Source organism: Bombyx mori, chromosome 27 (genome assembly GCF_030269925.1).
Source record: "Bombyx mori chromosome 27, ASM3026992v2".
NCBI classification, from domain to species: Eukaryota; Metazoa; Arthropoda; class Insecta; order Lepidoptera; family Bombycidae; genus Bombyx; species Bombyx mori.
The window spans coordinates 2438237-2465719 of NC_085133.1; the positions used below are offsets into that span (position 1 = coordinate 2438237).

Consider the following 27483-nt stretch of genomic DNA (forward strand, 5'->3'; position numbering starts at 1 on the left):
GAAATAATAGTAGCAAAAGAACTCTCTGGTTGGATACCAGAAATGTTTAATTAAACAGACAAACACAATATTATCGATAATCGAATTTTAAAACAAAACAAGGTAAATACGCGATAGTAAAAATAATGTTCGCGTGCTGCATATCAAGCAGTGTCAAATGTCTACACGTGCCGAGTTGATTATAAAATGAGCGAAGTGTTCGCTCATTCAATAGTATGTTTCGGCACACCATTGATACTCTTTGTGATAGTCCAAATTAGTTTCTAAGTTAAAATCGTCGCGTCATCTCCCCGATAAGTTTTATTCACACAACAATGAGGCTATAGGCCACGTTCCATCAGGCACAACACGAAGTACGCATTGAACGGATCGCAACAACCGACAATGATCTCAAAGACAAATCAAATAAAGTTCAGATTACATCATCAGCCAAAGATTAGATTCTGTCCGATGATGTCAAACAAAATGAAGCCAATGAAGGCATTGTTGCAAATGAAATTGAACTGAATTTCGTCTTGGATAAGGATGATAAAGCTTGTTTCGTTGTTGAAGATACATCGTTTGATTCCAAACAGATCGGAGCGTTCAGTAGCTAGCTGCATGACTCGCCAGATAATTCGAGACACGAACCCAATTGGTCACAGCCGGAACATAATTAAAGTTTGGAGCACTACTTAATGGCATGAGGCTAGAAATTCGAGGTGGTGGCTGACTTTTAATAGGACTTCGTGAAGGATCGATTGATGTAGAGGAATTCGATAAAATGGTGTGACGTTACGCGTCTTCCGGCGGTATGCCTCAGCTCTGTATTGTAATCTGTGGTGATGGTAATTACTTAAATACAAGAGTTTCTATCGGCACATTCAACATTCTATTTTCGAGGAGAAAATTTTTCGAGATGAAGGAGTGAGATACTAATATAAACGTCTCAGTGAATTTCATTAAATTCTTTTTCGCTTAGGTGAAACTAATAGTATTGAAGCATTGTAGATTAATAATGACTTCAATACCACCTTAGGGATTAGTACCTATAAATAAATATTTAGATATTTATGATGTTCTAGATAGGAAACAGTTTAATTTAGATCAATTGTATAAAATACATTAAAACTATATATGTAGCTGTAAAAAAGAACATGTATGACCTGCAGACATCAGAAAAGGTGCACTCCTTGTCCAAGTTAATAAAGATGTCAATAGATCCAAGCGATCTATCAACACCCTATTATCACGTTGTGTAAGAGCATTAGATATGTTAGTGTTTTTTTGGCAGCTCAAAACATAATTCCCTTTACGTAAAATAGCATACTAAAATAATAGTTTATTTGTAATGCTTACAAGTCCAAACCAATGAATAAATTAGTACGATATTCGATATGGAAATAGTTTTGGAGCCCTTCGATATAACTTTTTATTCCATTGGGCACGGAGCTTCACTCACACTGTATAAAGTGCAGTTCACGAAGTCGAATCTTTGGAGCTATTTACAAATGACAAAACGAGTCGAGTGGAAAGAAATGGAGGAGGCCTTTGCCAAATCTGGGCAAACAGACGAAGTTGTCGATGTCATCGACTCGGCAGAGTCGTTAATTTAAGTTTATTATTTGTAAATATCCTTTGCGTCTGAATAAAGGCTTTTATTATTATTATTATTATTATTACAAATGACAAAAGAGGAAAAAATACAGCAAGCAGTATTCGAAATTGGCGCGCAAGCTACCTTGGACACGATCGAACGTATATTCAGTATGTGTGACGTTATTTAGTGCTAAATTAATCAACGTCCTTATCATAGATTATCCTTTCCCAAAGTGGGCGATAACGGCCTCTTTTTGGGCGCTGCAGGCCTAAAGCCCCCCTTTGGGTAAGAGACCCAAAAAAAAAGAGGGCGTTGTGTAGAGGCTTGGGAGGCGATTTCTAATTTCATTAAGGAGGACTGAAAAAATGGGGGCGCTAAAAAGAATTTATTCTCAAAGTGGACAGTAGACAAAATAAGTTTGGGATCTATGATCATACATCAATACAGAACAGTCACGTGTCAAATGACAGGTTGTGATCTGTTTTTGTGTGACGTCAATATATGTCAAAATTAATCGATTTTCTTTAAGCGATCCAAAGCAATAAAAACATTTCATTTAAATATGAATTTGTTTTTAATGTTTAAATAACGGTTTGTATTTGTTTGTTTAAATAAATGCAAGCGCAATCATAGATGTTATTTATTACAAATAAAAATTATGTCTGAATAAAAATGAATAAATGATCGATTTTATTTATGAAGATCCGAAAAAAACATTGGAAAATAACTTTGTTTTTTTTTATCGTCCTGCTATAGTCCGGTTGCCGGTGTTATTCTTTACATCTATTCATATTCAATTAAGGTATATAATAAAAAAAATCTCCTTCATAAAAAACATTTTAAGGTATTAAGAAAGATGAACATTACTTGTCTTATTGTTGCCGTTTCATATTTTACAACAACAAAAAAACAAAAAAAACCTAAATCGTGACCACGTTGTGAAGTTAATTAAAAAAGTAATGTTTAAGGATAAAAGCTACAACGATGGAAAAGACTAGCCAAAATTATTGAGTTTAAAGTTCTAATCATTATTAAAATAGGATGGTTTAGGGGTGGTAGGACCTCTTGTGAGTCCGCACGGGTAGGTACCACCACCCTGCCTATTTCTGCCGTGAAGCAGTAATGCGTTTCGGTTTGATGGGTGGGGTTGTTGTTTTTTTTTTATTGCCCTAGTAGGCAGACGAGCATACGGCCCACCTGATGGTGTGTTATTACCGTCACCCATGAACTTCAGCAATTCCAGGGACAAAGCCAAGCTCCTGCCTACCTTTAAGCACCCTCCACAAGCCACGTTTGAAGAAGGGCATATCAAAGCGCTCGGGAAACACTGAGGAGGGGAGCTCATTCCAAAGCCGAATGGTACGTGGCAGAAAAGATCTCTGGAAACGCACTGTGGATGAACGCCGTGACTCCAGGTATTATGGAAATGTAATTGTAATGAAATGTAATACTATAAAACTGAGGATAAGAACTCACGTCTCAAGATGGCATTTACGCTGTTGCTGTCTATGGGCTCCTATGGGGAATCGGTTAACATCAGAAGCCGTGAGCCCTTTTTTTGTTTTTTTTTATTGCTTAGTTGGGTGGACGAAATCACAGCCCACCTGGTGTTAAATGGTTACTGGAGCCCATAGACATCTACAACGTAAACGCGCCACCCACCTCGAGATAAGTTCTAAGGTCTCAAGTATAGTTACAACGGCTGCCCCGCCCTTCAAACTGAAACGCATTACTGCTTCACGGTAGAAATAGGCGGGGTGGTGGTACCTACCCGTGCGGACTCACAAGAGGTCCTACCACCAGTAACAGATCTAAGCAATAAAAAAATTTGCTTGTGTTGAAATTCTATGAAATCTTCATTGTTTGTTGATCGACAAGTAAGGTGATGACTACATAGCATAGATACACCACGAAGATATAAACACAAAAAAAAAACGTGTTCATCACACGAATGTTTGCTGTTGCGGGAATCGAACCCACGACCCTCGGCGCAACAATCATGATCTCTAACTGCTGCACCACCGATTCGGCCAATCATGTTTTTCCCCGTTTTTAATCACAGTCTCCAGCTTCACGGTTGAAGATTTCGCTGTTTCCTCATAAATTAGATTAAGATCGCGGTTTCATTATGCAAATTAAATGTAATGGAAACAAACTCAAATTGCTCTGTAACAAACAAACACCCAGTGGTTGATGTTTGAACATCAAGATCAGAAACTATTATTGCCAAAATCTTATCAATTTTTTTTTCTTCAAACGAGGCCTGTGGATAGTGTTGAACGGAAGGCAGGGGCTTGGCTCTATCCTTGGCTCTATCCATTGCTGACGTCCATGGGCGACGGTAACCACTCACCATCAGGTGGGCCGTATGCTCGTCTGCCTATATAGGCAATAAGAAAAAAATGAGAGATTCGCTCAGATTCATTGTAACGTAGTTATCTTTTGGTGAAATAATTTTGAATCTTTTTTATGTTTACTGGTGTGGCCCGGAGGCCTGTCCAGTTCTAGCGGGACAGATCATTTTGAATCTATTCAATCGACATTACCCTTGGAAGTAATTCCGGATACACGAGCGACATTTTTTTCCCCTACTTATGCTGATAGCTAACACTAGCCCTAGGAAGAGCAGTATCTACCACCGGATCAGAAACGCGACCCACTGAGAAGATCCGACGAGAAACTCAGTGGGCTGTGTCTGTGGGTTAATTTACTCACCGAGCCCTTCCTCTCAAGGAACGGGTTCGGCGAGGACGGTGACCGGTGCTTGTGGTACCTAAAAGCACCGTTAATGGATCGGGAGGATCCGTAATGACGTGTTTAGGGCCGAGCGACTTTTACGTTGAACTGCTACAGTCTAAGTTTCTCAGTCAAGTTAGGTGTTTTCAGCAAAAACATTTGAACATCATAAAATTATCCCAGAAGAGCTGGTTTGGTTTATGCTAAATGTAGCCATGCCCATAAATTAAACTATGAACCCGACCGCGAATAGGCTACCAACAAATAGGTAGGTTTTCTTGTACACAATTTTTTTGATACAGTATACATTTATTACACGATAACAAAAACGGAAAACTTTTTAAAGGGCAGGTCACATTTGCAGGTTTTCTCGCGGTAAGGTCTGTACAAATAGGCCTCGTTCATAATGACGGTCACTCGCCCTTCGTCAAGTCAAGGGGAGTGCCTGTAATCTTCTCCGTGTGTCCTCGGACTTAAAAGGGATTGAGGCGGATTTAGCGCGTGTCAAATAGAGATTATCCGTTTTGGGTGAGTTTTTTTTATTTGATTGTCTTAGTGGCATTAAACTGATATTAGTTATTTAAAAACTGCAGGCATTCTTGATAAAAACTCATAAAATTGGCTTCCTTTGAAATGAGTTTGATTACCGTTCAAAATACAGACTTTCTCTTTGTTAAAAATATACATTGATAATAATAATGATGTTAATAATAATTAATACAACAATCAGTTTAGATTGACAGATGTTGTGTGAAATAGACCTGAACTTAATGTAATAATGATGATAATACTAGACATTTAATCCAGGGATAAATTACAAGAAAAAACGATAAGAAAATATCGAGTCTTGGAAAAGGTCAAAGGTCAATGCCTAATAGTAGCGGCTCATCGGTACTGCGGCCCTCATCTTCCACCGGCGTCTTCGGAGAGAGGAGCCCACCCGCATCAGACCGATCAACCATTCATTCTAGTATATCAGTTCTTTTAAGACAATGTATGCTGGCTTAAGCGATACACAATATCACATCACACCAATATAAAAATAATAGTAAAAAGAAAAGTCATTGACTACTTCTACTATGAAAGAAAAGCGTCGTGTAGTAAGAGACGTTGTTCTAAATAGTTTTTTTACAGTACTGGAAGGCGTTGCAGCATTAACTTAATGGTAATAGGCAACAGTAGTACTGTGCGGGCACAACTAAGAAGATGCCCACCACTGAGCACTCGTTTCGAACATCTTTGGAAGAAGGAAAGCAAATTAATCATGCCCAAAAAAATCCGTTTCTTATAAAATGGAGACGCGACCATTTCAATCAAAGTGGGAAAGATTTTTTAAATTTAAGTACTTACTTTTTATGTTTTTTATTACATAAAGTAGTCAGCGAAGTCCGGTCCTCGTAGTGTTAGGTACTGAAGCGTTGAGACTTGAGTTTCAAGTCGGAATTGTATTATATGACGGCTATTCCACCCTACCTACATAGTACACTGCGCGCTCACAATGCATCCAACCGTCAATACATTACAGCCTATGTATCACAAACTTATTTTGGATTACAAATGTAATTAAAATGCTGCATCGTCTCTTTTGTATTATATATAAAAATAGACTAATGACACATACACACGACAGCAGAATAGATTGTCCAAACAAAAGTCCAAGGGGCGCTTTTCTTTGTAGAAACCGCGACCGCCACGTTTTTGCCTTGTAAAATATTATTAATTGCCGACATATATTTCGGCTGTTTATCTCACGATACGACGACCCGGGGCGGGATTTTCTGTCACAAACCATAGTTTTTGCTTGTATAGGGGATTAATTTTCACGAAACGGAGGGGCCTACGTATTTTTTTCCGGTTCCTTTTTCCGTTTTTGTTCAAGCATATTTACATTCGAACAGGATTTACAGATGAAAGAATACTAACAAACAAATGCTATGTATTCGTTTTTTTGTAATTACCGGCATCAATACCGGTATATCACAGCGTGAATAGACCCTTTCATCTTGAGATACCCGATCGAATTTATTATTTCAGGGCAGTCCAATGATTCAGCCTCTACTATATTATTATGTATGTCTAAATCGTGGTAGAAATTACGCAATACAAAGCCTTACTTAATATTAATTGTTGTTGTTGTGTGTTGTTGTTGTAGTCCTAGGGTATCCCTTTGGTACACAGGGCCCTCACAAGTTGTCTCAACTTGACCATGTCTTGCGCTCGCTTTTTGACTTCACTCCAGGTCACGTTGGCAGTCCTCATCTCACTCTCCACGGTGCATCGCCAAGTGTGTACAGGGCGACCAGGTCTTCTCCTGCCAAGCGATTGCCACTCAAACGCGATTGATGCTGTGTTGACTTCGCTGCGCCGTAGTGTGTCCTATCCAACGCCATTTCCGATGGGCAATGTCTTGCGCGATGGGGTTTTGGTCACAATATTAATTGCTTTCAAGTAACAAAAGAAAATAGATATTATTTTAATTAAATAAATCCTCGTCGAATTTTATCCTCTCAGCTCTTCCTTGACGTAGGGCAGGACATGACAGAGAACTCGTGACCGGACCGAACTCATATGGCATTAAACGCATCTTAATTTCGCGTGGGACCATTTGGATCTCCCCTGATTTGTTGCGCTTGTCTTTTTTGAAGCCCACACGATTTTATTGTTGCTGACAGAAGAGTTAGACCATCGACATCAGACCAGAGAATCGAGGATCGGGTGGGTATTATATTGAATGTACGGTCACGTGACGTGACGCATAAAAAGTGCCCTTCTTAGTTGATACCGTCATCCGCACATTACTGTATCACCTATGATTCTTTGAACAGAGCTGGTAAAAAATATCATGAATCTATTGACACACTTTCTGATATTCAAGGCGGGATTTTAGCACTGAAATTTATCCGTCTTTAGGTTCCGTTATTCTGGCATCAATCGACTTCTTTTAGTTGATCTAAGTTAAGCAATGCAGCGGAACTTGAGATGGATTTTTTAACGGCCCGTCACAGATTATTGCTTAGATATTTAAGGTTCCATTATCACGCGCTTTCTAAGAACGTCGGAATCGGAATCCTCGACTTTCTTACTGTGATGAAGCTTGTCGCGGAATCCAAAACAAATTAACTTCTCCTCGGGTAATACACTTCGTTGAGTCAATTCAAGTCAAAAATTCATGGGATTGTTGCTATTGATAACAATTTTAGTATTGAAAGTGACTGGTGGGCCATGTAGACAGATCTGTTTATAATTTTTTATTATTTAATTAGTTTTTTAGTCATTTTTTTATTATTATCATTATAGAGTATTGCATTGATAATGCAATACTTTTTCTTATTCTTCGGGATGTACTATTATTGAAGGTTTTTATGATTGTAATCGACAACATTAAAATTATGCTTACATAATATATATAAGAAGACGATGAATAAAAATATAGTTAAAATATTATATTATATAATAACAAAATACTAATTAACGGAAAATAAAATGATAACTCTTTTTGTTATCAGTAACAATCATGAAACGAAACATACAAATAATAATTAGTCAATTAAAGCATCAATTCAATACACTTTGTAAACAATCAGGGAAGCAATAAACATCTGAAATAAGGAAAAGATTTCGAACAAAACAATTCGACGACCAACTTCCGAATCGATTAAAATCTTTTATACGATTCTTATTGACATTAAATCGATTATCGTTTCGAATTGATCATTTTAAAATGATTATTCAGATTAATTGATTTATTTATTGTTGAATTTGTTAATTATTATGCGGTTTTTTTTTGTGTTTTGCGTTTCTAATCTTATGATACGTAATATTTAGTATCGATTTTTTTTTTTGTTTTCGTTACACAAATGATGGTTAAAATTGTTTATATAGTTTATGAAAACACAGTGACATTTACCCGCAGGAGTGACTCATGAAGTCATATTAAATTTGTGTCAAGTTGAAGATATTTCTCCGGCTTTAAGTTTCTTAAATTTGAACTTTCACTGATTTTTAGACAGCCCGTTTCGTCTAAAATAGAAATTAGGGATATTAGATGTAGATCCAATAGGTTCCGAAGTCTAGATATCCAAATGTGAACAATTGCCACATAGATTAGATCGGTCAGATTCAATAATTCCATGTTTTTCATTAGGAGATTAAGGCCAATTGTGTTTTGTTGTTTTGCTTTTGATACGTGTGAAAATTTTCGTTTTAATATTGAGTCGGTGAAAATTTACGTGACATAGATTGAAGTGAAGCGATATAGAACTTAAAATATAATAACATTGCTTGGCTTTTGATAAATGTGCAATTTCAAGCTATTCCGATTAAGTCGGTGAAAAATTCCGTGACATAAATAGATAGAAGTCAAGCGATAAAGAACTTAATATATAACTAGTGGTCCAGCAGTAGTCAAAATTCGACTGTAATTAATTGAAATTGTAAGTTTGTACACTATGATGATTGTATTTTCAAAGGCTATACTTCTATGATCACAAATTTCGCCAAGACTACACTTTAGGCAAATATTAATAAAGACAAACAATTTTTAATCTATTCTCAATTTGACCACAGACTATAAGTAATAATAAAAGTTTGACAATAAGCAAATAGTATGCATGCGTGCGTGTGTCAAATACACGGTAGTGTGTGTAATGTTTTTTTATTGATTTATTGTATTTTTTATGCATAATTTTTTAAAAATGAGCATTTTGCATTTCTTCTCTATATTCTCTATAAGTATGGTAAATTTCATACTCCTCCGTCCGCGCAATTTTCGTAAAAAGGGGTACAAAGTTTTCGCTTCACGTATTAATATATAGATAGCAGAGGGGATACTCGATAAATGAAAACGTGATATTTTCCACTGCGACCTCAAATCGCGGTATTTTTCTTTTTTTTGCGTTTGCCGCAAAAACTTAGTTCGCCCGCCAATGTCACCGCCATCGAAGCGTTAAGAGTTGCGCTAACCATTGAAAAGAACCGAATAATCTGCGTAAATAGCGGAAAATCAAGCGGCAATGTTACCAAACATGACAGGCTGGCTCTGTGATCGTCATAGAGCTTAAGATCAATGCGATTTCATAGTCTTTATTGCTTACTAGCTGACCCGGCAGACTTCGTAGTGCCTCAATCGATAAATAAAAGACCTAAATTTTTGTATAAAATGAACTTAAAACAAACATAAGGAATCCGTCCGACGGGGGACACATCAGAGGAAAAACAAAATTGTTATTTTTATGGACTTCTACAAATAATTCAAAACTAAAATTAACCAAATCGGTCCAGCCGAGTTCTCGAGGTTTGGCGAGACTAACGAACAGCAATTCATTTTTATATATATAGATAGATATGGGTGGACGAGCTCACAGCCCACCTCGTTTTAAGTGGTTACTAGAGCCTATAGACATCTACGACGTAAATGCGCCACCCACCTTGAGATATAAGTTCTAAGGTCTCAGTATAGTTAGTCTAGTAAAGACAATTCATTAGTACGGTAATTGCCCGTGTATTCATTAGGATATAGAGTTCCTTTCACTTCCGGCTCCTGCTTGCTAAATTGCTAGCCTATAAGATTTTCGCCGCATCCTCTCATTGGGCCGAGATAGCAAGTCGGTAGTGGATTAATACGGAAAACAAAAGCTCTCATGCTGTTAGGTTCCCTTCGGAAGCGCTCGGGCAGCTTTTAGCAAATCCAACCGTTCCTGTCTGAGGTTGTGCTGACCAGTCTGACCTGGTGAGGCTCGAAAGGTCTCTGCACCATCAGAACTCCCTCCATTAAAAAAAGGTATATAGACCTTAATTCATATACCATGTCTCTATCAATGACTGTCTTGTTACGACTGAAGTTTCCAATGTACCAGTTATCTTTAAAGGCTTCGTCAAACAGAACGCGTTCTTAGCGCGCGTCAGAGCGCTAAACTAACGCCGCGCTATGACGACAAGATGTGTTGTACTACTATGGTAACATACCGTCACCATAGTATGTTACCACAGTAGTACATCACATCTCGGCGTCATAGCGTAGCGCTCTTACGCGCGCTAATTACCCGTTCTGTTTGACGAAGCCTTAAGTACGTAAAGTGCAGTGAGTTTGCCTTTAGCATCCTGTTACGAGACAATCACATTGTTATTAACATGACAGTTGTGTTTTGTTTAGAACATTATGAAAATTCATACAATACGCCTTCCCCAGTTACCATTATTATATCAATTTGAAATTACATTTTTTTTTTCAGTTGGTTTAGTAATCTAGTAATCTTACGCACTCTCCACATACTGGTTAGTGAAGCAGCAACAAGGGTTTTTTTCTTTATGAAATCAGGATTGTTCATCGTTATAGGAAAATAGTTTTACTATCTATTCATCTGTTTTTTTCCCTACCTATGCTGATAGCCTTGAGAGGCTATTTCAGCTTCGCCCTAACATGTAGCTGAGCTCACGGGTGTCAAACCGGAGTGTTGCTAACACTGACCCTAGCAAAAGCCGTGCTTCGCAGAATCTACCACCGGATCGGAAACGCGGCCCACTGAGAAGATCCGGCAAGAAACTCAGTGGGGGTTCATCTGAACTAAACCACCAATGTAACGAAACTAAAAATCCCGAAATTATCAAACGATAAATACTATTTAAATTTCGAACGCGGCGGGGTGCTCACGCGTGCTCAAAATCATTTTAATCGTCAAGCGACCGTTTCCTATCTTTACACGGCCGAGACCTACTTAAGAGCAGCGCGAGCGATTAAAATCGGTCCTTAACCGCAAGATCGTAAAGTTGAATTTGAGATTTATATAAATTTTTTGTGTGTTATTATATAGTTTTTTCGTGATTTGTCACCCAAGCGAAAAAGTTGGAAATCGTGCTCCCGATAAAGAAAAAAAATCGTTTATAATAATGGCATTGAACGGTTGGCGCGGATTTGTCCGTTGAAACTTGATTTTTAACGTGTAATTTTTGGTCGCGCGCGCCCTGTCAGGGTAACGCCGACATGAGTTATGTTTTAATAATTTAATTGGTTCTTAAAATTTTTAACCACGTTCTTATTTAATAAGTCGAATAAAGAAAGATACCAAGGCACAATATGATTATTTAAAATTAGCGCATTTATAAATATGTATTTAATTCAACTTAAATATGAGGAAATTAGTTTCTTTTTTGCGATGATTGTCAAAGTCTAGTTCACAGATAATACACATAAATTAGTTATAGATAAGCAACTCAAGCACTCAACAAAAATGTTTACGGGCGTCGGCCACTACATGGCTTCACTTCAATTAGTTTCGCATTGCTCCTGTAGATGGCAGTAATATATTACCTATCCTATATATAATTTTAATGAAGGATATTCTAATTTTTCAGAAACCACAAATTGATAAAATTTAGTCAATTTATCTATATCAAATAAAGACTTGTATGATTTATTATTTTTTTATTTTCTGTGTTTAGTTACACAATAATTAATTGCCTTAACTTTAACAACATATAAGTTTAGGGGCATCCCGTTGCAAGATGTCACTAGTTTCCTTACAAAAAAATATTTGTCTTAAAGTATCGCGGTTTCAGGGCCCTGGTCTAGTTCACGACCCGCCTGATGTTAAATGGTTACTGAAATTTACAGACAGACTTCAAACAAAAAAGGAAGTTAAACGAACCGAATTATTATTCTGAATTCGATCGACTCAAATCGCTTGAGATTCTTAATGCAATAGTTCCAAGATTAATCTCTATGAATGATCGAATGTGAATAATCTAATTAACTTTAGACTCGTGAAAAAATTGCATTGAAAAAAAAGCACAAAAAGGTTATAATAATACGCAATCGATAGCCGTGACAAAAACTAAAGCTTAACAATATTTTATTTTTTTACAATAGCCGCTTGCCAACCCTGCGCGCTGAGCGTCTAAAATAAATGTCACGTTCAGCGTTCATTGTGAATTTCGAAATTGATATCTTTGCAACAAAACTAAGATTACATTCAAATCAATGAGATCAAAAAACAAAAAGAAACAAGAAAAAGTCAACCAATACAGCGAGGATGATCTGTGCTTTTAAAAAAATCTAATTTCATTTTACCGTTGTTGGTTGGAGTGATTTTTTTAAAGTTTCGTCATTGGCGGCTTTTTTTTTATCCTACCTAAGCTGGTAGCCTGGAGCGGCTATTCCAGCGTAACCGTAACTAGTAGGTGAGCTCACGGGGCTCAAACCTGACGACGATGCTAACACGAACCCTAGCAAGAGTCGTGCTTCGCAGAGCCTACCAGACAGCTACCACCGGATCGGAAACGCGACCAAATGAGAAGATCCGGCGAGAAACTCAGTGGGCTGTGTCTGAGAGTTAATTTACTCGTCGAGCCCTTCGTCGTAAGCGACGGGGGTATTGGCGGCGATGGACAGACGGACTCATAGCCTAACGGTCATAGCAGTGTGACCCATACGCCACAGTGACTTCCATACATGCATTAATTTGTATATGCGCCCATGAATTGTGAGGTCGGAACGGACCTCAACACTTTTAATTTTTGTTTGTTGCTTAGATGGGTGGACGAGCTCACAGCCCACCTGGTGTTAAGTGGTTACCGGAGCCCATAGACATCTACAACATAAATGCGCCACCCACCTTGAGATATAAGTTCTAAGATCTCAGTATAGTTACGACGGCTGCCCTACCCTTCAAACCGAAACGCATTACTGCTTCACGGCAGAAATAGACAGGGCGGTGGTGCCTACCCGCGTGGACTCACAAGAGGTCCTACCACCAGTAAAAATTCGAAGCCCAAATATAGGTTTACAGCAAGCTTCTCCCGCATCGTTGTATGCATTTTAAGTACTGTTAAAACTGCTCAGTCTTGTACAGCAAATATAGACGAGTTATTGTCATGGATTAAAATTTTTTGGATGTGGCATATTAACTTAGTATGTTTCGTTAAAATGTTTTTTATATGGAATTTATGGGTAAATAAAAGATTTGTTCATGTGCCACCAGGGCTTTGACTTAATGCCTCAAGGTACATCTTAGTGACTAAACGTCAAGACGTTAATTATTATTAATTATTATTTTTATTTAATATTATTATTATTTCATGCTTAGATTGGTGGACGAGCTCACGGCCTACCTGATGTTAAGTGGTTACCGGAGCCCAAAGACATCTACAACGTAAATGCCGCCATCTACCTTGAGATATGAGTTCTTAGGTCTCCGTTTTTACAGTAGTTCTTTTTTTTTAGATGGGACGCATGACCTGGTCCACCCATCAAAGCAATAAAAAAAACTAGAAAGGTGTATATTAGAATATACTTTAACTCAGATATCATTGTTTTCACCAATGATATGTTACACGGTACTACAAACCATTTTTTAAATTCGAAAACACAGTAGGTACGCGACGCTTTTTCAACTTATAGGTGCAATTTTATTAATCACGCATTGTGTTACTGTAAAACTTTAGTGAATAAAATCCTTCTTCAAACGAGGCTTGTGGAGAGTATTAAGCGGTAGACACCGGCTTGGCTCTGCCCCCGGCATTGCTGAAGTCCATGGGCGACGGTAACCACTCACCATCAGGTGGGCCGTATGTTCGTTTGCCTACAAGGGCAATAAAAAAAAAGACATTGGCATATTATCTTAAAAGAAATTGGCTGGTTATAAAATGCCTATCGCATATTCATAAGATCCACCGTCGAAGATTCATAGTTCTCCCGATGTACCGGCTCAAGCTCAGAGAGTATTTTTGTTTATATAATTAGCAATACGTACTTAAGTACATTCATTGTAATAGCACATTGATTGGCTTTCGACAACCATTAATGTTTTAAATATCTTATTCATTTCAGATACCACATCCAAAATCATTTATTATTCAGTGGCATCTCCAATCATTGGATTCCATCGTTATTCCGTGTTCCAGGATCCATTAAGATTTCCGCCGGGAGCCCTTACGTCGAATAAACCATGTAAACATAACGGCGTAAGCACCAATCGAAATTCAAAGGAAAATCTAAACTAGTGTTATTGCAACAGAGACCGTTCGTCTGTTCAAATATAACTGGATTTTGCTGAGTTATTCAAAATGAATTCTTGGTTACAGCGTTTATCGCCCTTATCGCATAGTACATTTTGCGTTCATTTTCCCATAAACAAGTGGATGCCACCAAAAAAAAAAAACTCCAAACATATTTATTGTTCTTAGAACAGATTGATTTTAAAAGGGTTTTTTTCGTGATTAATTAATCAGGTACAATGTACATAAATTTAATTGAAATTTCTGGAAATATTACCGGATCGCAAGTGGCTAAGTTTTGGATGGACGTAACACTGGTTAATGAGTCTTATCTCGTTGTGATTAGGTGGGATTTACTTAAATAGTATTACCGTATAATAAAAAAGGGAATATAAGAAAACAGTTGCAATAAAAATATGGCCTAAAAATGTAGTTACAATTAATTGCACTTACAAAACTTAGGGATCACCAAGATGGAATAAGATAATTATTGTAATGAGTAGGATTTTTTTATCGACGGCTTCTGGTGGTTGATGGGCCGATGCTCCCGATCCTGCGGATCAAATGGAAAGCAGTCGACGTCGCCCAAAGCACATCATTTCGGATCCTCCCGAACCACTAACTGGGCTTTTAGGTACCTCAAGCACCGGTCACTGTCCTCGTCGAACCCGTCGCTTGCGACGAAGGGCTCGACGAGCGAATTAACCCACAGACACAGCCCACTGAGTTTCTCGGCGGATCTTCTCAGTGGATCGCGTTTCCGATCCGGTGGTAGATTCTGCGAAGCACTGCTCTTGCTAGGGTCAGTATTAGCAACACTCCGGCTTGAGCCTCGTGAGCTCACCTACGTGTTAGGGCGAAGCTCAAATAGGCAATGAGCATAGGTAGAAAAAAAAGGTAGCTGAAAGTTTAATATAAACGTATGCATAATAATTATATATGTCTATACTAATATTATAAAGAGGAAAGATTTGTTTGTTTGTTTGTTTCGAATAGGCTCCGAAACTACTGGACCGATTTGAAAAATTATTTTTCCATTAGAAGCCGAAATTGTCAAAAAAAAAAATTCTTTTATTGGTTTCATGTGTGTTTTAATGTTTCCGAAGCGAAGCGAGGGCGGGTCGCTAGTATATTATAAACAAGTAGTTCACCTACAAATGTACTTAATATTCCGCAATACAAAAAAGCAACAATTAAAAAAAAAAACATGTCTACGTGCCGCCACACCGGAAGCGGTTTCTATTGTGCGTCTCTTTCACTCCTGCGAGGTTACGCAGCCGTCCCTTTCTGAGTATAAGTTTTGGCGGACTAAAAAAAAACCATAATATTATTTGTCGATCGTCGTAATGTTGTAGAGATAGGAATATTTTAGATGTGAACGATTCCAATATTTTTTTATTTTTTTATTAAGGCAAAGGAGTTAAAATCGTACTTTAATAAGAATGACACTTTCGTATCCTTCAATCATAAAAAAAAAAATAATAATACTATATTTAGTGGAAAATCGAACCTTGCTATTGTAAACATAAAGGTAATATTTTAAAAATCGTATACATTATGATCAGAGAGGGATAGTGATAAATTAAATATGTATGTACATAGAAACTGTTCAATTTTATTTGTATACTAAAAATACTCTTTACATGTTAAATGTTATAGTCAGTCTCCGTTATACTTTTATTATTTTAAATATATATTGCCAGGGTCATAAAAAGGGTTACGAAAATTACAAATTTTTGTATTATTTTAAAAGCCAATCAAAACTAAACCTTATTACTGCGACAAAAGATTCGTGAAATAAATATCTGGTAACACCCCTATTACAGGTCATCTTAGATCTTATGTGACAAATAGATTTATCTAAATCAAAATCAACGTCGAAAAATGTAGTAAATTTTTTTTTTTTTTTTTTATTGCTTAGATGGGTGGACGAGCTCACAACCCACCTGGGGTTAAGTAGTTACTGGAGCCTATAGACATCTACAACGTAAATGCGCCACCCACTTTGAGATATAAGTTCTAAGGTTTCAGTATGGTTACAACGGCTGCCCCACCCTTCAAACCGAAACGCATTACTGCTTCACGGCAGAAATAGGCAGGGTGGTGGTACATACCCGTGCGGACTCACAAGAGATCCTACCACCGGTGATTACGCAAATTATAATTTTGCGAATTTAATTTTTATTGCACGATGTTATTCCTTCACCGTGGAAGTCAATCGTGAACAATTGTTGAGTACGTGTTTCGTTAGGAAAATTGGTACCCGCCTGCGGGATTCGAACACCGTTGCATCGCTACATACGAATGCACCGGACGTTTTATCCTTTAGGCCACGACGACTTATTCTTATTTAACTTACTAACAGGTGGTAATCTGGCTGAGATCGGTGCCACTACCACCCGGTAGTGCCTCCCGTGCGAACTCACAAGAGGTCCTACCACCAGTAATTACGCAAATTATAATTTTGCGGGTTTGATTTTTATTACACGATGTTATTCCTTCACCGTGGAAGTCAATCGAGAACATTTGTCAAGTGCGTATTTAATTAGGAAAATTGGTACTTGCCAGCGGGATTCGAACACCGGTGCATCGCTAGATACGAATGCACCGGACGTCTTATCCATTAGGCCACGACGACGTGGAGGTTAGGCACTCCGACGTTATTTATTTACATATTTTGTCCAAATCTGTTTGGGCTCAATAAAAGAGAACTCTTGTGACTTTATTCCGTATCGAAACGTTAAACACATGTAGCTTATAGTTATCATAGAACACAATTAAGTTATATTTTTGAAGAATAGGTTTTGGTGTGACTACACTAATTACATAAATAGTATATTGTGTTCCATATAAACTAGAAACTATTTACTATCTCTTTCGATCATATTTGAAGCTGTAATTAATTCGACATTAATTTATGATAGGGTTGGGTTTTACCGAGTGTTTGAATTAAAGAATAATCCTGTTTTATTAACTGTTAAATCGTGCGACCCCTGGACTTTGAAATATGTTTAAACTAGTGGCCGTAGTGTTTGAAATACAACAGTAATTAATTAATGTTTTAATTTTGAATATTATTAAATATGTGTATTTCCCATTTTTTATTCATGCTGTATTATGATAAAGCACACGGGACCATCCATCTTTAACTATACCAAATCTCACATACTTCTGTTCTATAATTGCATAGGTCGATATGTGTACGTACGTATGTTCCCTATAGACTTCGTAACGGTTAAGCCGATTTGGATGAAATATTTAGGAAATCTTCAGAATAGTTTAGCGGGTTTTTTTTTAAACCTATGCTTATAGTCTTGAGAGGCTATTTCAGCTTCACCCTAACGTGTGTAGCGTCAGCTTTCCAAAAAAAAAAGAATCATCAAAATCGATTCATCCAGTCAAAAGTTATGAGGTAACAAATATTAAAAAAAAACATACAGTCGAATTGAGAACCTCCTCCTTTTTTGAAGTCGGTTAATAAGTAAAATGGCGATGTTTTGATGCGGCCACGATACGAAATTTGCATCATTATCACGAGTAGTAACGCTAAAACTAGTGAAATACAAGGCTGAATGTTGATTTTGCACAATAACGCGTTTAACAATTTGATACCCTGCACGTCGCAGATTCAAAAGCGCACAGGATGTGCGAGACTTAAGAGGGATGTTGTTACGACCTGTCCCACGACCCCACAGGTGACGTCACATATGCTACATGTCTCACAAACCAAAATCCACCTTAAAACAAGAAGATAAGAGCTATTTTTGGATGAGCCATTCGTGATCCATCTCCGTGGGAATCCAAAATTTTGAGTATCTAAGGAAATTGTTTTTTTTTTTTAACGCAATCCGCTGTTATTGGGCTTTCGTGAGATATTGTGTTGCACAATGCGTTTGAGCACAATGTATGCATTTATACACAATGCGCGACAATGATAAATTGTGCCTAATATTGGATTTGATTTTGCATTTTATTGATCTGTGAGAATTAAAATATCGGAGCTTATATTAACGGTTATTTGGAGGTTACAGATTGAATGAAATCGCTTAGTTGTATGTTGTTAAATTGAATTAAGGGAGGGAAATTTTATGTTCTCCTTTTTGAGTTTTTATGACAATTTTGATTTGATTTAATTTTTATTTTTGGTCCGATCGCTGCCAGACTCGTGGGATCACCCGCTAAATCCCAAAGCACGTCATTACGGATCCTCCTGATCCATTAACGGTGCTTTTAGGCACTACAAGCACCGGTCACCGTCCTCGTCGAACCCATCGCTTGGGTAGAAAGAAGGGCTCGATGAGCGAATTAACCCACAGACACAGCCCACTGAGTTTCTCGCCGGATCTTCTCAGTGGGTCGCGTTTCCGATCCGGTGGTAGATTCTGCGAAGCACTGCTCTTGCTAGGGCCAGTGTTAGCAACACTTCCGGTTTGAGCCCCGTGAGCTTTGATGATTCTTTTTTTTAGAAAGCTGACGCTACACACGTTAGGGTGAAGCTGAAATTGCCTCTCAAGGCTATCAGCATAGGTAGAAAATAAATATTGCAATGCTTGGCGTTTCTGTGAACGATCACATCCGAAACGAAGTCACTCACCAGAGATTAAGCGCCATAGCCAAACGCGTAATGGCAATTGGCCGGTCATATCTTCAAATTCGCTTGATCTTAATACGTGGCTATCGCTTCTGGTCATATGCAAAGGCGGCGGTCAACCTCTGCCTACCACTAAGCACTCGTTTTGAGGAGAGCGTTCAATTACCGAGGACATGAGTTAGTTACATTTATTGAAATTGAAATATGCGTTTGGATGGTGTGGCATGTGATACGAAGGAAGTTTTTGTGGTAGCTGATGATGGTATAGGAATCATTTACACACCAACAGTTCCACAGAACATTATCGGGGAAATTTCTGTGTCACCAAGGTAATCAATCTCATTGTTGACGTTTGGTGACATTTTGATTTTTTATTTAAAAACTCGCTTACTGGAAGGCATAGGGGTATAACGAATGAGGTAAAGGGAATATTTAAAAGTATAGAAAATCAATTGCAAATTTCAATCGATGTTTTGAAATGTTTTGCTATTTACGAAACCGATATATTTAGAGCATAGTACAGACACGAACGGTAATTACTTAAAATTCAATTGTCAGTTTAATTGCCTGAAGATGTGCGTCATACGAATATTTAATGATAAAAGTCATCTTTAATTATTAGTTTTTCGGGATATTTTATTATACTAGTGGTCCCGCAGTAGTCGAAATACGACTATAATTAATTGAAATTGTAAGTGTACACTATTATGATTCTATTTTGAAATACCATTATACTTCTATAATCACAAATTTCGCCAAGACCACACACTATAGAAGAATATTAATAAATACAAACAATATTTAATCTATTCTCAATACTCCATTTTCAATTTGACCACAGACGTCAAGAACAAAACTTTGACAATAAATAAATAGTATACATGCGTGTGTGCGTCAAATACATGGTAGTGTGTGTAATATTTTCTTTATTGATTTAATGTATTTTTTAGACATCATTAAAAAATATATTAAGATCCTACACTCCTTCTCTACATTCTCTATAAGTGTGGGAAATTTCATACTCCTCCGTCCTCGCAATTTTCGTAAAAAGGGATACAAAGTTTTTCCTTCACGTATTAATACATAGATTCGTTACTCTTTTATTAGAGTCAATGACCTTTACGTCTTTGAGCTGTATCAAGCGATAGATAGCTGTATAGGGCTCAAATATATCGACTGGTGTAATGCTATTTAGTTTCGAGCGATATTTCGCTTAATAAGCGACATTCATCTTTGTAATTAAAGGTCCGTTTTATTCGGTATTACGAGTAGCATCAACAATTCCGACGTTTTTAATTGAACTTAAATAAAGTTTATACTCCATTCAAATACCTAAAGAAGTTTTTTTTTATGATTTTTTTTTCCAATTTTTTAATGGCTCTCTGGCAAAGTTGTAAAAATGTCGCTTGAATTAAAATAGCCTTTTACTCTTCGATATGCATTCTCACAGAGTCACTTATAGAGTCAGACCGGGCTTTTGCATGTGTAGGAAATTAATGTAAGCACTGAGAGTTTTTATTCTATTTTAAATCAAGAATGTGTAATGTTCTAAATATTTTTTTATACATACATGAGATATCAGGTTTCTTAATTTATACGAAATTAAAAAAAAAAAGCTGTTCTATATTTAAAATACTATTCTTTGCGTATAAATTTAAATAAAATTGAATTAAAATTTGAAGAAAAAACGATCTGTTATTTTAATTAGGATGATTAAGTTTTAGGTCCTTTGATGTCTAAACAAACAAAGTGGTAGACGGCTGCGAGACATGTGGGCTCGCGTTGTCACACGAAAATCGATCTTATTTCAGAAGGTTTAGTCATGAAAATTGTCTACATCAACTAAGTATTTTAGCGTTAAAGAATAATAATACTTAACCGGCTGTGTTTATGCTTGAAGATGATTCAAACGTTTCAGGATTGCGGAAGTCTGCTGATTGTTCGTAAAACAATAATTGAACGTCGATGGTGGTAGGATGAACGATTTATAAAATAAATTTATAAAATAAAAAATCAAACCCGCATAATTATAATTTGCGTAATAACTGGTGGTAGGACCTCTTGTGAGTCCGCGCGGATAGGTACCACCACCCTGCCTATTTCTGCCGTGAAGCAGTAATGCGTTTCGGTTTGAAGGGTGGGGCAGCCGTTGTAACTATACTGAGACCCTTAGAACTTATATCTCAAGGTGTGTGGCGCATTTAGGTTGTAGATGTCTATGGGCTCCAGTAACCACTTAACACCAGGTGGGCTGTGAGCACATCCATCCACCTAAGCAATAAAAAAAAAAAAAAATAATCGCGTGACCGATAAATTGATGCGAGGAATTTCTCGCAAAAGTCTATTCTTTGTAGTACCCGCCGCGGCACTTAGCTGGTTTTTTTTATGAATGAGGAATTACTGGTGGCACGGAGGCCTCTCCAGTTTCAGCAGGACAGGTGGGCGAGCAAAGGCTCAGCTAGGAGGAGTGGGATTTGGTAACAACTGCCCGAGCGCCTAAAGACACCTAACAACTCAAAGGCAGCTGCTTCGCGAATGAATCTACTACCGGATCGGAATCGCGACCCGCTGAGAAGATCCGGCGAGAAATTCAGCGAGCTGTTGTATGGGTTAGGTTGCACGTCGAAGTCTTTGTCGAGTTCGACGAGTACGGTTACCGGGGTCCCTAAGCCCGCTCCGAGCGTTAGAGCTGAAGGCGTCTAATACAAGGGTTATTGGATCTGATGGATCCGTAAGGACGTGACTTAGCTGGTGCGGGCGAAGAGAACTATGTCCATCTCGCTCGGACCGATCATTTCAGGTGTTTGTAAGAGATCGACACCGACAATTATATACTATAAATTATATTATATACAGCAAGTTTTAGCAAAGTTATATCATTTTAATCTACCGTAGTGTGGTTGGGTCGAAAAAGAACTGGGTGGTTTTTACGAGAGATTAGACTTCGACTGTGTCGGTGGTGCAGTAATTAGCACCCCTGACTGTTGCGCCAAGGGTCGTGGGTTCGATTCCCACATCGGACAAAAATTCGTACTATGAAAAGGTTTGTTTGCGCTTTTTCTGGATGTTTATTACCTATTTAAGTATATATTTAAACGTATGTATGTCATTCTCTAGTACCCACACAGGGAATCCTAATTCGGGTCAAATGACTGTGCGTGATTTATTCTCATCTAATTTTTTTTATTTTGTTAACGGGTTTTAATGTTACGTCCATGTCGTATCGAACCTTATACCCAAGACCATACGCGTGGAATTACTACAACTAGAGCATATTCAAGGATTTATCAAGCAAATTTCTCAGGAAATCGTAAATTCGTCCAATTAATCTGATCTATAGGTTCGTCTTAACCCGGCCTTATCTTTGGAGAGCCTTATCTGTGCCTAATTTTGCCATTAAGGGCTTATCTTAGCACCGGACCTTAACCAGGCCCTTCTGAACGCTGCTCTTGCATGCTAATAACTATCAGCCCATTTGAATATTTGGTATATAGTATTGGTGTTTTTTAGTCTAATATAATAAAACTGTAATACATAATTTTGGGTATGGTATAATAAAACTTATTTCGCATTAGCATCGAATGCGTAGACGAGTTTATTTGGTATTAAGCCCATAGACATCACCACGCTGTTTAGTGAAAGGTGAGTCAGCCCGAGTCATAGGGTGAACCACCACTCCGACTCCACGAAACCTATGGTAATAATCACGAAAGCATTTCGATTTTTAGAGACAAAATGGTGATATTTAAATTGTATTTACCGTGGGATATGTTTAAGAGAGAAATACGAGAAATTGACCAAAATAATTACAGAGTGGTACCCACGGGATGGCTGTAGAAAAAAAGGAAGACAGCCAAAACGTTGGGAAGATGAAATAAAGAGTGTAGCCGGCCCGCATTGGAGTCGAATGGCCAAAAATCGAGAATATTGGCAATCTTTAGAGGAGGCCTTTGACACAAGCTTTTGAGACAAGCTGTTTTTAAAACCACACCGAACGCCGAACGGAATAATTGATTATAAGTTGCACTTAAATTTAATTTATTATTAAGTAATGTATTAAGTTAGTAAAACGGCAATAAAGGCTTATTATTATTATTTATGTTTTAGAGTCGCATCGTACTAATTGTTTTTTTTTTCTTTAGTTATAGTATTTATAACCAAGACTGTTTGAGTGAGCTATTAAAAAGCTAAAGCTAAGCTTCATAAAATTTTTAGCCCTCGAACTATTTAAGCATAATTTAGTTTTTATATTTTAGTATCTAAAATATGATCATCGAGCACACATCGAATCCTAAAGCCCGAATGAATCTAAATAAAAAAAAACCAAAAAAAAACCAACGTTTTTAAAAGCTCTAAAACAAGCAGTGATCCGTTAAATTAATTCGCGCGAAGTTTCTGAAAGCTTCGTCAGCCGTGAAGTGTATCCGGCTTGCGAAAAGCTCAATGGGGCTTCTGGCAGGTGTGTGCTGACGCAAAAAAATCAGGTCACATGGTCAGTGGGACCACCCTTAGTGTGTCATCATGAACGTGACCTAGCTGTATAGTGCATGTCTCTAATGTAAAGGGCGCAGGTTCGAGGCAGAATCTATACATTAATACGTGAAGCAAAAACTTTGTACCCTTTTTTACGAAAATTGCGCAGACGGAGCATTATGAAATTTCTCACACTTATAAAGAATATAGAGAAGGAGTGCAGAATGATATAATTTTTTAAAAATTATGCATTAAAAATATATTAAATCAATAAAGAATACATTACATACACTACCATGTATTTGACACACAGATACATATATTTAATATTTACCCTTTGTTTATTGTCAAACTTTTTTGATTGCTTAAAATCTATGGTCAAATTGAGAATAGGTTAATATTTTTTTATCTTTAATACATATTAGGTATTTGTCTATGGTGAAGTCTTAGCAAAATCTGTGATTATAGAAGTATAAAGACGACAATAGAATCTTAATATTAAGTTTATATACAAACTTATAATTTCAATTAATTATAGTCGAATTTCGACTACCGGGGGACTACTAGTCAATGTCAATACAATCATTATTTTATTAACATTCATATCATAGTAAGCAAATTATGAATTAGCTCATTATTAGATTTGAGGTCAAATTCACAACCTAATTGTAAAAGGTAATCCGATGCTATGAGAGATTGATGGGTCGGTCCTAGGTACTAAGCAACGATAAAAACGTGTTTGTATTGTTGATGTCCACGAGCATCAGCCTTATAGTCGATTAATGAAGAAAAATAAATATGCAGAAATGTAAAATGCTCAATAAAATATTGACTAGCACATCACTAGTGCTCATTTTAAAACTTACTATGATTGAAAGGATTGAACCCTCGAATAGGGTGTAATTAATTACTAGGGATCAAAATAATTAATTTTATAGCCCCAAAACTAGCAAGAGCAGGCGTTTTAAGAGGCGTCTTTCTGCCAGTCACTAAGGGTTTGGATGACCGTTCGAAGCCTTTGTTAGGTTTGAGATATTAAACCTTCAATATTCTACTTAACTGCAAACCGGGGCTGGCAACTTTGTTTTTTTATTGCCCTTGTAGGTAGACGACATACGGCCCACCTGATGGTGTGTGGTTACCGTCACTCATGGACGTCATCAATGCCACGGGCAGAGCCAAGCCGCTGCCAACCGTTAAGTACTCTCCACAAATCTCGTTTGAAGAAGGACATGGCATAGCGCACGGGAAACACCGTGGAGGGGAGTTCATTCTAAAGTCGGATGGTACGTGGCAAAAAAGATCTCTGGAAACGCACTGTGGATGAACGCAGTGGTTCTAAGCAGTATGGATGAAATTTACTCCGATCGCGGGCCGGGCGGTGCTATGGCAACTTTTCAAGTGTGTATAACTACATACGCTGTACGTGTATGTATCCGTATATACACATGTATGTATATACATATATTAATTGTAAAGTACGCCAATTGTACTTTTTTGTATTTAATGTTTCGCATTTTTTATTTATTTTGTGTACAGTATAGCATACTCTCTCTCTCTTTTTTTCTCTTTCTCTCTCTAAATAGTATCACGATCGTGTCAACTTCTGCCGCGGAACACCGAACACAATGCAATTGTGTTACGCCACAGCTATACCAATAGCTAAGTCTAAGGATGCACCAATTGCATAATACACCCTAAATTACTGATACGTAATATAACTAATTCTTTTTTTTTGAGCTACAACTTACTAATAAACATTGTTATAAAATCCAGAGTGAGATTTGGATTAAATGGCTTTATTATTATTATTAATTTAACTAATTCACAAATTAACAATCACACAAGAACGATTGACGTAATAGTGTATCGTGGATGCGCTCGCAGCTGTCGTGACGCGCCGCCTAATTCTGGCATTGAACGGCATGAAGGTCACGCTAAATGCGACCGTGACGTCAGCGCTCGCCACACCGCCGCCTCTATTGCGGATCGATCGACATTTTGTTGTTGTCGAAGGCGTGAATCGTAACTCTCGTTCTGATCTAGCCCACTGAGTTTCTCGCCGGATCTTCTCAGTGGGTCGCGTTTCCGATCCGGCGGTAGATTCTGCGAAGCACTGTTCTTGCTAGGGTCAGTGTTAGCTTCACTCCGGCTTGAGCCAAGTGAGCTCACCTATTAGTTAACGTTACGCTGAAATAGCCTCTCAAGGCTATCAGCTTAGGTAGGAAAAAAAGAATCGTTCCGATGCTTGGTAAAGTCATCACATTACCGACCGGTCATCGTCCTCGTCGAATCCGCTTGCGACCAAGGGTCGGCCAGTAAATTAACCCACAGACCCAGCAGCCCACTGAGTTTTCGCCGGATCTTCTCAGTGGGTCGCGATTCCGATCCGGTGGTATATCCTGCGAAGCACTGCTCTTGCTAGGGTTAGTTTTAGCAACAACGTCAGGTTTGAGTCATGTGAGCTCGCCTACTCAAGACCATCAGATTAGGTAGGAAAAAAAGACATTACCGAGTCCACAAATATGTTTGTATTTGGCTTAACCGTTATCCTGAATTATAAAAAATCCCGATCAGATGCACCGCATACTAGTGTCCTATCTAAGTATGCAAATGCAAATGAGACAATATTAAATTTGTATACATATTTTTTTCCAAATAGCGCGATGTAAGTGTAAAAATTGTGGCCATTGGGTAAAAGTATTGTTAAGGTTTGTGCATTGTACATACACATTTCTTTTTCAATTAAAGTCACCTTTGGATTGTAAGACCGGTGGTCCAGCATAGGGAACGTTGACTTTCGTTGGAGGAGACCTTCACTCAAGGAGAGGTTCTTGCAAATAGGTACATGAAAAAAGTCTATATGTGTATAAATTTATATTCTATAAGAATTTAAAAAAATTAACTATTGCAATTGGTTGCAAGAAATACAAAAGCTTTTTATTAGTTATTGGATTGTAAGAGGTACTTTTAGGCATTAAGTAAAAATATCATGATATTTGTTTACTGAGCATCTTAAATTAAATACTTTATAACACTGACGACCAATTACATTCCAATATTTCAATCTGGTAAACTTCGACGCGGATTTCCGAAATAAATAGGAAGGATGCACAAATCAGTACGTCTGCCGGTGCCAACGTACCGACGCACTGGTTGATTCGTTGTTGTCAGGGACCATGAGGCCCGTTAATAAAGTTTTTAAGCCTCGCTTGAAGATAATCATTTAGCGTTCAGGGTGAAAACAAAAGGAGAAAAATATATCTAAGATTGCAGTGATCCTAAATAATACGAATGAAGCTTCGGTGTGTACTTTTACGTCCTACATCAAGTCGATCTTGATAAACGACATTATATCGTACGACTTCATAATGAGACACCAGAACTAGGCTAGCGTCCGTAATGTGTGCTTTGTTTAACTTTCTCGTAACAAAACGACTCGTTGTTATGTCAGGCAACGTGTTATCGAATGATTTATATTACGAGTAATCGATAGAGACACGATTATAATTCGATTTATTTTTAAATAGACGATTGTGTTTTGATTTTCAATTATTATTTAGATGATGATGACTAGATGTTATGGCTAGCCTTACCCGAATCTACTATATTATACAATCTGTTACATACTATACTATACACTATATACTACTATCTACTATATACTATACTATACAATCGTCTTTCGCATGTTTCCTTTCAATTATCGTGTTACAATTGCAGCGTCTATGGTTTAATAGGCAAGGCGCCCTGTCGACTCGTCAAAGATTTTGCCGGGCGCATCATTTAGTGCCGATTGTTGTAAATACGTATCTACCACGCTTACTAATGGCTTCAAAGTGAAGGAATGACATCGTGTAATAAAATCAAACCTTGTTGTGCGTATTCAAATTTTTTTATTTTTTATTCCTCAAATGGGTGGACGAGCTCACAGCCCACCTGGTGTTAAGTGGTTACTGGAGCACATAGACATCCACAACGTAAATGCGCCACTCACCTTGAGATATAAGTTCTAAGGTCTCAAGTATAGTTACAACGGCTGCCCCACCCTTCAAACCCAAACGCATTACTGCTTCACGGCAGAAATAGGCAGGGTACATACCCGCGCGGACTC

General features: G+C 37.6%; 1 protein-coding gene and 2 long non-coding RNA genes across 6 annotated transcripts in view; 1 reads left to right on the forward strand and 2 right to left on the reverse strand.

Annotated features, from left to right (window-relative positions):
• Positions 1 to 27483, reverse strand: part of LOC101738651 (zinc finger protein rotund-like) — a 241869-nt gene that overhangs the window by 4386 nt on the left and 210000 nt on the right.
• LOC134201525 (uncharacterized) lies at positions 4669 to 5375 on the forward strand. Its single transcript, XR_009976874.1, has 2 exons — positions 4669 to 4843; positions 5123 to 5375. It is a non-coding gene; the product is annotated as an uncharacterized LOC134201525 (long non-coding RNA).
• Positions 15372 to 19190, reverse strand: LOC134201526 (uncharacterized). Its single transcript, XR_009976875.1, has 2 exons — positions 18900 to 19190; positions 15372 to 15613 (listed from the first exon to the last, which is right to left on the reverse strand). It is a non-coding gene; the product is annotated as an uncharacterized LOC134201526 (long non-coding RNA).